Raw genomic sequence first — 17,436 nt, 5'->3', positions numbered from 1 at the left:
TGAAGTAAGACAAAGCTCCCCTGAACCAAGCAAAGAAAATCATAGCGATCCTTGCTGCCGGCGCCCGCGCATGCGTGTTGCATTGTGTAGCGAGGACTCTGCCTCCAGTCCTAAGACACGCAGACCCCCTTTCTGACTGTTCTGATTGCTTCTTTCTGCTCTTTCCTCGCCGGGAATATTAAATCATACTCAATAAGCTGTCAAATCTAGGGGATTAAAGCTCCTCTTATCCCTTCTGACTCCTGTCAAAATCGTCATTGCTATAGAAAGGGGAAACTAAGAAATGCATTCTCTCGGAGTGAAGTAGGACTCGGTGTCCCAGCTTGTAAGGGAATTTTTCTAAAAATGTCTTCTCGGAAGCGTTCCCCAGGTGTCTGTAATAGGATTCCCTTTCCCGCGCCTCTACATGTCATCAAGATCTGTGCAGGCTAGCATCTAGAGTGCAAAAAATCCAAGATTTATAATGCTTTAAAATCTGAAACTTTTTATGTGTTTGGCATGACACAACACATGAAGAATTTCACACCTGGTCTCATTGTGTGTCACAGTCTTAGTGAAAGTCAAATCAGATAAAAATGTTACCTACAGGTTTCAAACAGCAGGTATAGAGGAAGCTAAGTAGATTTTGTGTTCCAGCTCTGGTTCTTATCCAAAGCAGTCTCATGTGTATGCCAATATTTTTAAAAATCCAAAACATTTCTGTGGCCAGGAATTTCAGAAAAAGGTGCTCAGCCTGCATTAATCCCAACCTTGGTGTGGCTGGCCAGGAGTCCAGCTGGGGAATCATTGTGGCAAAATGGCTCCGTCTGGTCCATTCAACAAAAGAAAACTCCAGAAGCTTTTTCAGCTCAGCCTGTACCCGAGATCTCTTGCTCCTCGTAGGATGTTTAATTATTTCACTTCTGTGTAAGTACAGCGTTCAAGGAATGATGGGTCCCGGGCCCGCCAAGGATCCCGAAATCTGTGATGCGCATGTCTCTTACGTAAGAGGACACGGAACTTTTCACATGCCGTTGTATTTCTTTCTGCACACTTTAAATCATCTCTGGATCAGTAAGGATACTAATACAACGCAGATGCTGTCAGCAATTGTTACATTGTATTGTTTAGAGAATGTGGTAAGAATACAATCTGTAGTGCTGTCATTGTTTTTCCTCCATCCTCTGACGATTGTCTTTGGGTATAGGGGACTCAACCATATGAATAACACCTCTGCTTTCTGAGGATGCTTTCATGAGAAAGTGTCATTAAACCAAGTCGGGGAGAACGCACATCTCTCTTTATACTGTCTGGCATGTCCCAGGTGTCCTTTGATGCTTATTTTCTCGACCTGAGCTTGTGCCACAATTTCCTTGGGGTGGCTCACAAGCTCAGGCACGCAGATGACTTTTAGGAGAACGGTGATTTCACACTGGCGTTGCTGGCTGCAAGCTGGTGGCCTCAGACAAGCATTTAGCCTTGCCTAATTCCACCTTCATAAATGTGAGGGCTCCAGTGAATGAACTGAAAGTTCCTTTAGCATCAACATTGTGGGACTGAATGAAAAAAATAGCTATATGATCTGGTACTATCTTTGTTGGTTCCTAATGGGTCATCCGTTTTACAAACTGTTTGAAGGAGAGTTGCTGTGTAGACCTTGGACAAATAACTACAGTTGAGCCAAGTCCACCACAAAGCCCTTGCTAGCATGACATTATTCCTGAAAGCAGAATAGTGTAGCCTTTGCAGCCAGCAGCTTTATGTGGAGAAATGCAGGCCTCTGTAGACTGTAGTAACTGATAAGCCTATGTATAGATGCAACAGGTTCATAGGTATCCACCACAGACACATTGTTACGTAACTCTGGTTCAAAGGTAGGAAAGAAACAGTCAAAACAATTGCTCGTCATTAAACCTAAGCGTTACTGTAATGGCAGAGATTCGCCTCACATATCTGACCAATTTACTAGACGGCAACAGAAACTACAGCAGCTGACAGCAAACCCAGACTCATTTTTTAAAGTTTTTAAATTGAATGCGCCATACGTGGAAAAAACTTCCTACGTGCAAGCTGTGTACGTCCACTTTCAAAGTAAAGTTCTTACCTTTCTAAACGTATAAGCTCTCCTTGGATAGCTTCTCTGCAAATGGCATGGGCATATTGGAGTAGACAGGTGTACGCACATTGGTGGAAACTGTGTGCACGCGCTCTGTGCTCTGCTTCTTGACTTGTCAAATTATTCCATATCAACCCCTACAAACATTTTTTTAATGGCCTCATAGTTTATGAATACATAGATTACAAATTGAGTGAGCATTTCTCTCATCCCCACCTTTCTTAACCAGTGACTCCTGTATTCCGTCTTTCTTACTAGAAAGGCAAGGTGCTTTATGTGGGATGGTTGGTTATGTATCTCGGTGGGGCTTTCCCTCCCTCTTCTATGTATAGGCTAAATTTCTAAAAGTAGAACCGATTGAATGTTACAGATTTTTACTAGAACATTCATTATCAGCATGGGCATCTGCACAGTCATGTGATGTTAGTTCATTATCCCTTACCCAGGGCTGTCAAAATTTTAAGGTTTTTGTTTTGTTTTGTTTTTTAAAGATTTATGTGTATGTTTTTCACCTGAGTGTTTGTGTGTGTGTGTGTGTGTGTGTGTGTGTGTGTGTGTGTGTGTGTGTGTAGTGTGTGTGTGTAGTGTGTGAGTTTTACCCTCAGAGGCCAGAAGAGGGCACTAGTTCTTCTGTAACTCGAGTTACTGATGGTTTTAAGCTGCCATGAGGATGCTGGGAATTGAACTCAGGTCCTTTGCAAGAGCAGACAGTACTCTTAACCAATAAGCTATCCCTCTAGCCCAAAACTTTAGGTTTTGCTTGCTTGATGAAGGAAGAAAGTTTTAACTTACATTTTTAAAAGCATCGATGTCAAAGTCATGCTTTCTTTGTACACCTTAGTCCATAGAGTCAACGGATTTTTATATATGTGTAAAGTTTCAGTGTGCATTTTTCCCCATTTTTAATCTGATGAAAAAAATCATTTCATATTTGAGGAATTAGTTTTCTACCATGCATGATGTGACTATGAATTCAGTTTGTCTCTCCACTTTGTTCATAGAGAACATTTTCTTTTTTTATGGGTGCAGCGAGCTTTATGGACGGTATTCAAGAGAGTAGGGAAGGCTCCCTAGGCCCCTCCTGTGATTATAGGGGTCTGGGATGGAAATTGTGAGGGAGATGCTCAGTGTTAGGGCCTGAGTTGGGATGGGGACTCCTCAGCAACTGAGAGCCTCTCTCTTCCTCTCAGTATCTTTGCTGGCTTGGGGTGGGTGGTCCAGGGTTTCTTACTCCTTGGAGGTCATGTAGGCCATGATCTACCACCCTGTTGCTGTAGCTGTATTCATTGTCATACCAGAAAATGAGCTTTACAAAGTTGTCATTGAGAGCAATGCCAGCCCCAGCATCAAAGGTGGAAGAGTGGGAGTTGTTGTTGAAGTCTCAGGAGACAACCTGGTCCTCAGTGTAGCCCAGGATGCCCTTTAGTGGGCCCTCAGACGCCTGCTTCACCACCTTCTTGATGTCATCACACTTGGCAGGTTTCTCCAGGCAGCATGTCAGATCCACAATGGATACATTGGGGGTAGGAACACGGAAGGCCATGCCAGTGAGCTTCCCGTTCAGCTCTGGGATGACCTTGCCCACAGCCTTGGCAGCACCAGTGGATGCAGGGATGATGTTCTGGGCAGCCCCCCGGCCATCACACCACAGCTTTCCAGAGGGGCCATCCATAGTCTTCTGAGTGACAGTGATGGCATGGACTGTAGTCATGAGCCCTTCCCCGATGCCAAAGTTGTCATGGATGACCTTGGCCAGGAGGGCTAAGCAATTGGTGGTATAGGATGAATTGCTGACAATATTGAGTGAGTTGTCATATTTCTTGTGGTTCACACCCACCACAAACATGGGGGCATCAGCGGAAGGGGCAGAGATGATGACCCTTTTGGCCCTACCCTTCAAGTGAGCCCCAGCCTTCTCCATGGTGGTGAAGACGCCAGTAGACTCCATGACATACTCAGCACCAGCATCACCCCATTTGATGTTACCGGGATCTCACTCCTGGAAGGTGGTGATGGGCTTCCCGTTGACGACAAGCTTCCCATTCTCAGCCTTGACTGCCGTTGAACTTGCCATGGGTGGAGTCATACTGGAACATGTAGAGCATGCAGTTGAGGTCAATGAAGGGGTCATTGATGGCAACAATCTCCACTTTGCCAGATGTAGAGCAGGAGGCAGCCCCGGTAACCAGGCACCCAATACCGCCAAATCCGTTCACACCGAACCATCTTGTCTATGAGACGAGGCTGGCACTGCACGAGAAGATGCGGCTGTCTTTGGAACAGGGAGGAGCAGAGAGCTGAGAATATTTTCTAAAGAAATATTGTAAAGTGCATATGATTAAATTTAGAAATATTTCCTGCTTCTTTCTTCAGAGTTATGCTTTTATAAAATTCCATTTATAAAAATCCCTTATTCCAATGTGACAGACATATTTGGAACTTGTTTCTATTGTAGAACATTGAGAGTCTTTTGGCTGTAGTGCTTAATCCATTTGAACTTCATATTAAAGTAAAAAGTTGATTTTTTTTTTACTTTATTTCTTCTCCCTAGTCAATGGTATCATTCCCATTGAATGAATGATTCATCTTCACTGTTTTAAATGCCATACGAGACTACCACATCTTCAGTCTCTTTCTGATCTCTGTGTACCTCTGTCCTTTCTTTTCTTTCTCCAATTCCAAAATGTTTAAGGTCCTGTAATTTTATTCTACTTATCCTTATTAAAATTTTAATTAAAATTAATTACATTATTTCCCCAACCTCTCATGTCTCCTTCTTTATCCCCTCCCAAATTGATGTCCTTTTTTGATTATTTCTGGTGTATGTATGTGTGTGTGTGTGTATGTGTGTGTGTGTGTGTGTGGTGTGGTGTGTGTGTATATGTGTGTGTGTGTGTGTGTGTGTGTGTGTATGTATATGTGTGTGTATGTATGTGTGTATGTATGTGTGTATGTGTGTATATGTGTGTATGTATGTGTGTATGTGTGTGTATGTGTGTGTGTATGTGTATGTGTGTGTGTATGTGTATGTGTGTGTGTGTGTGTGTGTATGTGTGTGTGTATGTGTGTGTACACATAAGTATATAAATGCAGCCCAATGAGACTGTTTAGTGTGACTGACCTCAGGACTGACTTCCAATTAGAGAGTGTGTTCCTCGAGGAAGCTGATTCTCTCTCTCATGAGTCATTAGTTGCTCACTAGTTCCCTAAAGTTCTTTGTCCAGGGCTGGGACCCTGTAAGACTTTCCTCTTCCACATTGTGACGTCAGGTCATGTTTAGGCAGCAGGGTTACTGAAGTACCATGGGTGAAGCTTCCGTGTGTTTTCTAGGGGACACAATCTCACAGCTGACTTACTGGACCTCTGGCTCGTACAATCTTTCCTCTCTGCCTGCGACGTGCCCCGAGCCTCAGGTGCTGTAGTTCTGTTGTACGTATACCCACTGGGCTGGGGCCCACACAGTAATCCCCTGGTCTCTGTACTATGACTTGCTGTGGCTCCCCACGATGTCTCAGTTTGCTGTAAAGAGACTGCTTTGATGATGGGGGAGGGTGGGGCCGGGATGGGGTCGGGGAGCCGTGCATACCTTTAGGCGTAAGGATCAGCTTTAGAATGCAGTTACGTATTTTTATTAATTCTTCAAGAATTTCATGCATTATGTTTTGGTCATATTCACCCCTCCCCCAGTTCCTCCCAGACCTACATCCCCATTCTCTACCTGACCAACTTTGTGTCTTCTCTTCTTTTAATCCCAACCAGTTTTAGTTTCGTGCTCATTCTGTACTCTTGGACATATCCATCCACCAAGTCTGTTCCTCTTACGATGCATCACACCATTAACGAGAGCGAGTAGTTCCTCTCCCAGTAGCTGTCAACATCAACACCGCTGTGAGTGTAGTTGTGGACCAAGCTGGGGAGCAGCACCATAGTTCTGCTCACTTTACTGTTTAGGGCTCTTTATGGATTCACTTCTGTTAGCAATTTCTCCACTAACATCAGAACCATTGGCAGCGATATTATCACCAAAAAAAGAATTAGCCTTTTCCATTATATTGAGTTGCACAAAACTAAAAATAAATATGATTTAAAAATACCATCTAGAATGATATTTTAAATGTCTTCTCCAGAATTCTCATTTCTGTGGTAATATTCTATAAATAAGGCCTCGTTGAGCCCTATTCGCACGCATATTTGTAGGCAATCAACCGGAAAACTGTTAGCATTTGCTTGTGCTGTGTCTTGCCGATCATGGCTCATTACAGAGTTTGGATGGCTGGATCTGGCTGATTTCACAGAAAGGGCTGAGGTCTGGTGGCAGTTAGAGACCTATTCATTCTCCGAGGTAAATCTTGCTGAGCAGAAAGCTGAAGTTTTAGGGTGGGTTCCAAGAGTCAGTTCTGACCTTATAGTTGGAGAATGTGGAAAATAAAATCTCCCTTTAGCTAATAATATTAAAAGTGGAGGGATCTTCCTTGAGCTATTGGCTATTTTCCAACAGAAGATGAGCTTTTAATAACAGAAATGTATCTTTTCATTTGACTCGGGCCTGTACTTAGACAGTGTCTGAGACTGGCCCTGCTGTGAAATCTCCTTATTTGTATGTATTGGAGTGCATAGGCAAGGCTCTACTATTGATACAGAGAGGAAGTCAGTGAGATTCTTCTCCTTCCATGTGTTTAATGAAGGGGTTTGTCTTAGTTTCTAGTTTCCAACTGAGTTTGAAGTTGAGAGCTGGCATAATGTAAATCCAACCTCTCAGAATGACCTCTGCAGTCTCACCCCAAGAATCTACCCTCGGATACTGAGGTGGTGACTCTGCCCTACAGTGATGGAGCCGTTGGCCCATCCTTTTCACTTAACAGACAGCACGGGTGGCTGTTTGTCCCAGGCTCCAGGCGGAGAATCAATGTGGCGTCATTGCGCAAACGTGTATGCCTGGGACTGGCGAGATGGCCCAGTGGTTAAGGATATTTGCTGCTGATTCGGAGGATCTGAGTTCAGATCCCGGAAGACACATTAGGTGGCTCACAACTCCCTATGATTCCCGCTCCAGAGCATCTGATGCCCTCTTCTGTCTCCTACAGACACTGCACTCACACAACATATCCGCATGCAGACACATGCAGACACACAATTAAAATTAAAATTAAAATAAACCTTAAGATTTTGTATTTACCTTTATTTTGTATGCATTGGTGTTTTTGCCTGTGTATCTGTGTGAAGGTGTCAGAACCACCCCCCTCCCACCCCCGGAGCTGGAGTTATAGACAGTGTTGAGCCATGTGGGTGTTGGGAATTAAATGCAGGTCAACTGGACAAGCAGGCAGTGCTCTTAACCTCGGAGCCATTTCTTCAACCCCAAAATAAATCCTTTTAGAAAGATGTACACCAGGCTAGAAGGATGGCTCAGTGGTTAAGAGCACTGACTGCTCTTCCTGAGTTCAAATCGCAGCAACCACATGGTGACTCACAACCATCTGTAATGGGATCTGATGCCCTCCTCTGGTGTGTCTGAAGACAGCTACAGTGTACTTACATAAAGCAAATAAACAACTCTTTTTTTTTTTTTTTAAAAAGATGCATACCATACATTTTGTTATCTTAGTTCAAATATTAAAAAGAAATTCAATCCAACTAACTTGAGATAGCAAGTTGACCAGCGATTAAATATCTTTCTCCCATCCTATAATGCTTGGCTGTGAGAAGCAGAGGCAGATGTCACATGGGGGACAGCTGTAGGATTTGTCTTGTCTTTCCCTCACACTGACCACTTGAAGGCAATGTGATAACATTTGTCTCTGTGCAGTGCTTATCACTAGAAAGGGATGGAGGGACAGCAAGTCAGCCAAAGGGCATCTGTACCTAGTGCTTACAGTAGGGGCACAGCTACCTATCTCAAGGAAGCATGAAGAGATGGGAAAATACCAGAGGGACCACAGGCTAAATGAACTGTGTCCAAGACCTTTGTTCAAACTCGACTGAGTCCAGGATCATTCCTTTCTAGCAAGAGATAATAGGATAACGCATAGTGCTGTGTAAGTGTGGAAGCGAGGAACTGCCCCTGTATTCAAAGGGTATCCTGGGAACGCTTTGCCCTTCCAGGCCTTCTTATTTACTTAGATTCTTTATGGAGAAACTGGGGCTGGGCATGTTCTCGTCTGTACACTTTTTTTAGTGGAGGGTAAAATGCTCATGACAAGAAATTTACCATCTTAATTATCTAAAGTTTATGCTTCAGTGGTGTTAGGAATGTTCACATTGTGTGTGTGTGTGTGTGTGTGTGTGTGTGTGTGTGTGTGTGTGTGTGTGTACACGTACGTGTGTGCATAAGTGACATGTAGACATGTATTTATGGTACAGGGCTAGAAATTGTCAGGAAGTCCTTTTCTGTTACTTTCTACCATTTTGTTTTGGTTTTGTGGTTCTGTGATTGTTGTTTGCAGCTGTTGTTTTTAATGACAGAATTTCACTGTGTAGCCCTGGCTGTCCTGGAACTCCCTCTGCAGACCAGGCTGATCTCAGACTCACAGAGATCTGCCTGCCTCTGCCTCCTGAATGCTGGGATTAAAGATCTGTGCTGCCACCACCCAGCTTTCTACCTTATTTTTTAAGACAAGGTCCCTCGTTGGACCCCAAGTTCGCCAGTTTAGCTACACTGTTTTGACACAGAGCCCGAGATCTGCCTGTCTCAGTTCCCCATCACTGAAGTCCCATGATCATGCTGCCACACCTGACTTTTTACTGGGGGGGTCTAAAGATTTGAACTCAGATCCTTTTGCCTACACAGTAAGCATTTTACCGACTGCGCCTTCTCCCCAGCCTTAAAACCCTGAAAAACTGGGGCTCTGTATCCATTTAACCAGAGCCCTGACCCCAAGCCTGTCAATCAACATTTAATTTTCCATCACTCTGTGTTTGACTACTCCAGACAGTGCATGTAAAAACAATAAGGTGTTGGATTTTTTTGTGTGTGACTGTTTATTTCACTTAGCACAATGCCCTTAAGACCCATCCATTTTGTGGAACGTATGAGAGCTTTGAACTCATACGGTTATACTGCGCCGTATGCTGTACTAGTTACCTTTGCATTTCTGTCACAGAATATGTGAGAGATGAGTTAAAGAAGGATTTATTCTTGGTTCAGAGTTTAAGCCCCAGGTGCTTGGACAGAATATCATGGTTGTAGGAACGTGTGGTGGAGAGCTGCTTCCAGAGGTCACAGCAGGAAGGGGCCCAGGGATAGCACTGCCCTGGCGACCCACTTCCTCCAGCTAAGCCCCACTTCTCAGCCATTCTACAAGCACTCAAACGATGCAGCTAGCTGAAGACCAGGCGTTCAAACCATGAGCTCATGGGGGCGTTTCAGATGCAAGTCACATCTCATGGGTACACACCTTTTTGTTTACTGATCTTTCCATGGGCATTTGGGCCTTTTCATCTCCAGTCAGTAACACAAGCATTCTGTCTTTGTCCACTAGACAGCAAACTCGACAGAATGTGGATAACAACAAAGTTGGCTCAGTGAGGATGAGGGTACATAGTGAGACTTTAGATGGTCGCTTTAGAAACATGTTGTAGCAGTCGATAGGCCATCCCACACCCGACCAGCAGGGTAGCACAGTGGGCGAGCTCTCTCACCAGTGCTTCTTAAAAGCCTCCCTAGAAGACATTCAGAGGCTGGAGAACGAGACTGGAGGGGACTATTACACTTTCCACATCTCTTTCTCTGCTGTACAGCACATTTCAGGACTTGGGGTGGTGACAAAAAAACTTGGTGGATTTTTTTTTTTTTAAGATTTATTTATTTACTTAATGTATATAAGCACACTGTAGCTGTCTTCAGACACACCCAACCCCATTACAGATGGTTGTGAGCCACCATGTGGTTGCTGGGAATTGAACTCAGGACCTCTGGAAGAGCAGTCGGTGCTCTTAACCGCTGAGCCATCTCTCCAGCCCCGGATTTTTTTTTTTTTATCACATGAAGATGGAGCCTCTTGTAGCTGTGGTTGTGTGTGTGTGTGTGTGTGTGTGTGTGTGTGTGTGTGTGTGTACCATAGTCTTATATAACCCCTTCACTTTTTTAAAAAGATCTATTTATTTTATGTATATGAGTACACTAGCTGTCTTCAGACACACCAGAAGAGGGCATCAGATCTCATTATAGATGGTTGTGAGCCACCATGTGGTTGCTGGGAATTGAACTCAGGACCTCTGGAAGAGCAGTCAGTGCTTTTAACCACTGAGCCATCTCTCCAGCTCTACTTTTTAAATTATTTTCATATTTAGGGATTACTCTGTTGGCCTTAGAGAAGAGAATGGGAAAACACGCCAGGATAAAGCTAAGAATAGTAATTAAAACAACAAGATGCATGCATTAAAAAGTGTAACACTTTCCATGTCCGGTTTTTGGATTTTTTTTTTAGCAATGCTTCGAGAGGTTCCTTTTAAGCTTTATTGAAGTATGTAATTGATGAGTGGAAACTGCATGCAGTACATGCTAAGCATAAAGCATGAGATTTGATGTGCAAATGCAGCGTGAAATGTTTGCCACAGCCAAGCTAATTAACCACCCCTTCATTTCCGACACTGGCATGCTTTGACCTTTGACCCGAATAAACAAGATGGCATCCGTATCCAAACACCATTGAACGCCATTTCTCACCTTGAGAAAAGTGCTGGAGATTACTGAACAGTCACTACTGACCTACTGAACATACAATGTCATCATTTCTATCCAAAAAGGACCACCAGGAAACTTGCTTCGAAACCGCAAAGCACCCTAGTTGATTTCAGTCTACACACAATAGACTCAACCCAGAATGGTGAAACTTTAGCTGATGATGTCACTAGAAATGGCCATGAATGCATCGAGTAAGCCTAGCATATAATCAATTAGGAAATGAAAGATAAAATTTCATTAAAACCCGCTTGACTACCGTCAGGAGCAGCCATGATGTGGAACCTGATTTATGCATATAGTTTGATGTCCACAGTTCTCACTGGGAGGGGTGTTGGTTTTAACACAGCACGTCCAGCATGGTGTAGCAAGTAGAGCCATCCTTTAACTCTGCCTATACAGGCACAGTGGATGCTCTATCCCCTTATCTTATTTCTGGCATAAGAAATCTTTACATTTTGGTAGGGAATTGTCTTCGCTGAGAGGGACTTCAGTGAGAAGTTGGGCAAAGAAGAGACGCCGTACACGTTAGGAAAACCCATCTTCTATGTTTCTGTCTTCTGGAACTCTTGTGGCTAATGGAAGAAGCAGGCTAGATTCTCACACTCGTTCTCCAAGCGATGACTTCAGTCAAAAGCCACGCCGCCGTGGGGAAATAAATGTGGAGGTCCCAGCAAAGGGTGGCTGGTGCTCTCCGAGCTTGTCACCAGTGCTGTAGTGTAGCCTTGTATGTTCAGAGGGAGCTGAAATCTATCAGCACTGCATGGGTTGTAATGCGTGCACAGTAATGAGCGATCCCGTTCACATGTGACCTTTGTCTTTGCGTAGGGAAAATATGAAGGCCAGATGTGGCCGATAAAATACAGACAACCTCCACCCCCAGCTGTCATCTTCCCCTAGCCTGTGGACTCTGGAAAGATATTTGAGTAAAGCTGGGGGAGTGAGCATGGCACAGGTATGTGTTGAGTGGTAGGAACTGACTGGGTGACCCGCCTTCATCTATTTCATGCCATTCAGACAGCAAGTTGGGGTAAACTATGTGATGGCCTTCCCGTCATTGTAGATGAGAAGACTTCCAGGCTCAGTCAGGCTGTATTACTTGCCAGGCTTTTACAACTGAATGTTTGTTTCCAAGTGAGCAAAATACTTCTGTGCCAGGCCACCTTGATAGCCACCAAATCACATAGAGAAAAGAGGTCTTAGCATGTGCTCATGACGGAGGCATGGCAAACATTGGGGGAGGGGGTGCCGGGGGTGCCAACAACCAAAAGCCAGTAAGGAAAACAGGTCTCAGGCTGGGCGTCCATGGAAAGAGTATCTTGGAGAAGTGAGTTGCAGAGTGGCTTGTCTTCCTGAAAGGAATCTCTCCCGAGTGGAAATGGCTGATGGGTCCATGCAATGTTGGTCTTCGGGAAAGACATTCAAAGTATTAAGAAATGTTCCTGCACTCGGAATGCCCACATCTCAGACTGCAGAGAAGCAGACCTTGGGGGATGTCTGATATGAGGAGAATCTCCAGTCTGGGAGTGAAAGCCAAGGTAAAAGGAGCGGAGAGCTTAAAGCGGGCATGACCTGTGGTTGTTCTTCACCCCGGGAAAGCTTTTTGCTTTTGTTTTTTCTCTATACCCCAAATAATTTTTTGGTTCTTTTTTTTTTTTCGGAGCTGGGGATCGAACCCAGGGCCTTGCGCTTCCTAGGCAAGCGCTCTACCACTGAGCTAAATCCCCAACCCCAAATAATTTTTTGAAAGAAAGAAAAGATCATTTTTTTAAGGTAGTTCATTACCCTTTGGCTTTAGGCCCCCAAACCTCCAAACCTAAAAGTGATACGGTTGTACGCTCCAGTCGACCTGGAGCCAGGCACTAGCAGAGTCGAAGGACAGTGCCCTTCTGTGTCGCACAATTCCACAGGCAGCGTGGGGGAGGGGGAGTGGTATGATTTACACGAACTAACCAAGACGGTAGATTGCTGTGACTTTTACTGTAAGATAATTTTTAGCTCTTCCCCCACAGAGATAATAAGTAACCTATTTTTCCTGTTTTTTAAAAACTCTTTCGTTGCCTAATATTTTTTTTTATGTGTTTTCATGATCAGTTCAAACTACCTAAGCCATAAAAATAATTTTATGCCATTTTCCCTTTAGAAAAGACGTCTCTGGAAGGGACACAGTAAACTCTTTTACCTGTTAGTAGTTGACCTTGAGATAGAATGTATTTCCCCTGGAGTCTAAAGTCTGAAATGTTGTTCTTGCTAGCACAGTGATAGAACCAAAGACATTGGCATCAAACAGACTGGCTGCCAGTCTCCTCCTCCTACCTGCACCAGGCATATGCTGAGCAGGTAGGCTGAGAAGTGGGGTGTTGGGTGATGGGGCAGGGGGAAGAACAGGTAATATCTTGATCGGGAGGTCTATCTTCAGGGTTGAGCATACCTAGTAGGCCTTTGCACTCAACACTCAACTTGGGGGAAGAGTGACTACATCACTTTTAAATTGATTTTTGGCATTTAACATTTTAAAACTTCTACTGGGTCTCCTTTTTCTACCTTCTTCCTTGATATGTATGTAGTATGTATGTATGTATGTATGTATGCATGTATGTATGTATGTGTGTGTGTATGCATGTATGTATTTCCAGAGATCCTGGAAATGGTTACAGATTCTGGTCTTTCTGACCATGTGCTTACCAGTCCATCCTAGATTACCAAGTGTATCTTTATAGCACTGTGAGTGTGCTGGTGTGTTGGGAGAGTGGGCAGCCTGATCCTCCAACTCACGGTAGAGCAAAGGTGTTCAAATCATGGGGAAGTGAAGCTCTAGAGCCAGGGAAAACACAGATCTTTTGTCCCTCGGGGTGGGTGGTGGGTGGCTGGGGAACGGCTCAGGACAATGAATTAGGCATCATTGCCTTTTATCACTTATTTCTCTTCTAGATTCCTTCTCCTGTTTCTCGCTAATGCTCCCTCAGAAGATTCTAGCACTATACTTGTTAACAGCGGTATTTACTTTTCAAAGGTGCTGTTCCATTTTATGCCTGTCACATACTTGTATGGTACTGGTGGTCTAACCTGGAATCTCTCACATCCCACTGAGCTACATTTCCTGTCTAGATAGCCCCCATCTTTCAATTTTAGAGTCTAGAGTGCCGCATGCATGGTGCTGAGATAGCATAAGTAAGGGGTCTCCCAGTCTTTGTTGACTTCATGCTTCATGGTCCACTAATGGACGGCAGTTGTGTCTGCTCACAAGTCTGACCCTTCTGTGTGATGTATGCATGCATCAGAGTTGACACATGTTCCAAGTCTGTAACACAATAAGGAACTGAATGGGTTCCTTAGCCCCCTTCCAAGTACCCTCATGGACGGAGGCCTGCCCATCTGGGTTATACCTCCATATCCTTGAATGGCTATGTTGGCCGTCCAGTCTGCCACACTCTTGGCTCTCCTGAAGTGGGAAGTGAGAGGCTATCAATAAATTTTGCATATGTGAATGGACTCATCTGCCCAGTATTGATTATGGTGCATGGAGTGCTATCACTTTTTAAAACAATTTTTTTTTCTGTCTACTTATCAAATGTTCTGCTCAATTCTCTCCTCTATGCTGCATGTCAAAGCTCTTTCTTTGTATCTCAAAGCCAAGCCCTTGTAGAAAATTCTGCAACAGACCAGGAATGGATGGAGTCAAGGTTATTCTTACTCAACAATCTTGCCTTTTCAGGGGAGTTACTGTTCCTAAAGACACAGGAGGTGTGCCGTGCTTTATCTGGTAATATGCAAGGGCAATTTATTAGCTTAGTGAGAAGGGTAGGAGGTCACCGTGCTCCTCGGTATATTAGCAGAAAGGTATGGCACCACAAGGAAACAGATACTATGCTAGACATGGAGCAAGTATTGTGAGCAACCTCCTCAAGGTGGTCCTAAACTCCCATCCCTGGGAGTACAAACCCAAGCGGGGAACGTGGCTTCATAGCAATTTGGGTATTGGTGGGCAGTAGCTGCTCAGGTCCTAGAGCAGTGCTGAGGTATGACAAGAATATTATGATCTTCTCCAAAACTCTGAAGTAATTCTATCTTCCTCCATATCTGCCTCAAACCTGAATAACCTCCTGGGACTTCTATAAAGAAAGGACCTGCTGCGCAGAATGAGTTCAGACCACCCAGACAACTCATTTGGATACAACTCCATTTGCCCTCTGAACTTAGGGTCCCCTAAGTCTCAGTTCACCCCAAAACGGTGAACCAGTGTTTTTTCTCTCCTATAACTTTCGCTCTCCCGTGTATCTATTGTTGCGGGCCTGGCAGATATTCCAGATGAGCCTATAGAATAACCGTGTTCAAATACGTTTCCATTTAGGTTTGTTCTTTGAGTCTATGATTTTCTGTGTACCAAAGCTCTGTAGTAATTATTTCTCTTTTCTCTTTCCCTGTCAAGTGTGCTTGGTAATCTTCTTAAAAGATTTTTGAATGTCTTTTGATTAGACAGTGCCCCAGGTGTCACTGGTGAGCTGGGGCTGTTGCCCCCCCCCACCACCACACACATACTCCCTCCCTGTGATCCATATTGAAAAAATCAGCTAGAGTAACCTTAGAATACTGGTAAAGGTCTTCCTCTTCCTTCCCCCTCCCCTTCTTTCCCCTCCCCTCCCGTGCCTCTCGCTTTGCTAGCTACTCCTAGGCTTTCACAGCCAAGCCAGAATCTGCCTGCATACTTAGTCTATGTTTTCAACCCTCTGCTCTGACACTTGCAAGCAATTAGCCAGGTATGCTTAGAGTTGAATTGTTATGGAGGCACACCCCACTGTGATTCCATGTAATTAGAAGGATAAGCTCTCCACTTCTCCAAGAACTCTGAGACCTATGAGAATCCAGTCTTCTGATTGAGAAGGACTGAATCCTATATTGTATTATGAATAAATACAGTGACTGGAGTTGACTTAGTTAGTGGAATACACCAACTCCATATTGTGATTTCAATGTTACATTTTATAGGTTTTTGTTGTTTTTTCATGCTCAGATTATCATCCCAAAATGTAATGTTAAAAATAAACTGTGGCCTGGGGAGTTAGCTCAGTTGGTAAAGTGCTTGTCAGGCAAGTATGAAATATGAATCCCATCCCCAAAACCTGTATTTAATAAAGCAGGGCAAGGTGTACACACTTGTAGACCCAGCACTAGGGCGACAGAATTAGATAGATCCCTGGGGCTTGAGGGCTAACCAGTCTAGCCACACTGATAAGCTGGAGGCCAATGAGAGATACTGTCTTAAAGAACAAACACTGAGTGACTCCTGAGGAATGATCCTTCAGATTGACTTTTCCCCTAATCCCCATACCAACACATAAGAACCCTTATAAACACAAACATGCATGTGTGCACATGTGCACGTGCATGCGCGCACGCGCGCGCACACACACACACACACACACACACACCACACACACACACATACACACACACACACACTAATTTGTGGTGTTCAGATGTCATTCACTATAGACCATGTACAGAGCTCTGGCTTCCAGGCAAAATAACAGTAGCAGTTTGTAACTATGACCTTCCTTGTGTGGTGTTTATAATGGTGATGATGTTCAGTTGTACAAACTAGCAGCTTAATGCCAGACAGTCTTTTGATGTAAGAAACTAACTGTCACTTTTACTTGATTGCTATTAGCAGGGACATGAAACTCTCTAGAATAATATTTCTAGAAGGTGTTTTTCTCCAAGTCAAACTTAATAGCTTTCACAGAGCAACTTTTCTACAAGCTCGTTTGGCTGGCTCTAAAGTCAGACAGGTCAGAAAACAGAGAGGGAGGCTGCGTCTGGCTCAGAGTTCTCTAGGGGTCCGAGTGATGCAGGCTGACTAAGGTGGACAGGCTGGCTGAGTAGAGTCCATGAGACATCGTATTAGGGGAGCAGCTTGGTGGGCAGGTACTATCTGGGCCTCAGACACCAAGTCTCGAGGCAGGTGTCTGAGCTGGGTATGTGGCTGCCAGCATTTGCCAATATGACTGCCACTGGTTTGTCACCTCAGTAAATTTGGGCTCCTGTATTAGGTAGACCATATAGTTTAAATAATAGAAAATGTTCCCATTGTCGTGGAAAGTAAAATAAACCCCAGACCAATGTGCCAGCATCGTGTAGCCTTGCAGAGGACTCTCCTGTATCCATGAGCATCGGGGATTGATCTTCAGGTCTTCTTTATTAGGGCACTAACTCCATCCTATAACCTTTATCCACATAAACTCGTCACTTTTGAAAGGCCCCCTCCTCCAAATACATTCACACCAGGGACAAGGGGTTCAACGCAGGAATTTGAGAAGACATAAACATTTACGCCATGAGTTTTAACTCAGAAACCGGGGACAGATATTATCACAGTGAGCTATGGGGCTGGGGTCAGGAGAGAAGATCTTCGTCTCATCAGGTTCAGGATCTCTTTCTGCGTGTGTCCGCAGCATAGCGGGAGATCTCATGCAATCAATGTCACGTGTGCCTCTAGCTGACCCTTGGAAGAAGGTGCAATGATTTTATCTGCCGTTTTACAAAGTGACGCCTGGTGCTTCAATGGTGTACAGTCTAGCGCTCAATGAAATGACGTGTTCCTCCTGCCCAGGAATGGCATAGTCCACCATGAGTTGGGTCATTCCACATCAATCATGAACCC

At 44.3% G+C, this 17,436-nt stretch overlaps 1 protein-coding gene and 1 pseudogene across 4 annotated transcripts in view; one reads left to right on the top strand and one right to left on the bottom strand.

Moving 5' to 3' along the window:
• Positions 1 to 17,436, top strand: part of Kiaa1217 (KIAA1217 ortholog) — a 292,280-nt gene that overhangs the window by 113,756 nt on the left and 161,088 nt on the right. The window lies entirely within an intron of this gene.
• LOC116883935 lies at positions 3,323 to 4,308 on the bottom strand (annotated as a pseudogene).

Source organism: Rattus rattus, chromosome 14 (genome assembly GCF_011064425.1).
Source record: "Rattus rattus isolate New Zealand chromosome 14, Rrattus_CSIRO_v1, whole genome shotgun sequence".
Lineage (NCBI taxonomy): Eukaryota > Metazoa > Chordata > Mammalia > Rodentia > Muridae > Rattus > Rattus rattus.
Note: the sequence above shows the minus strand (reverse complement) of the source record. Positions and strands in the feature narration are given on the sequence as shown.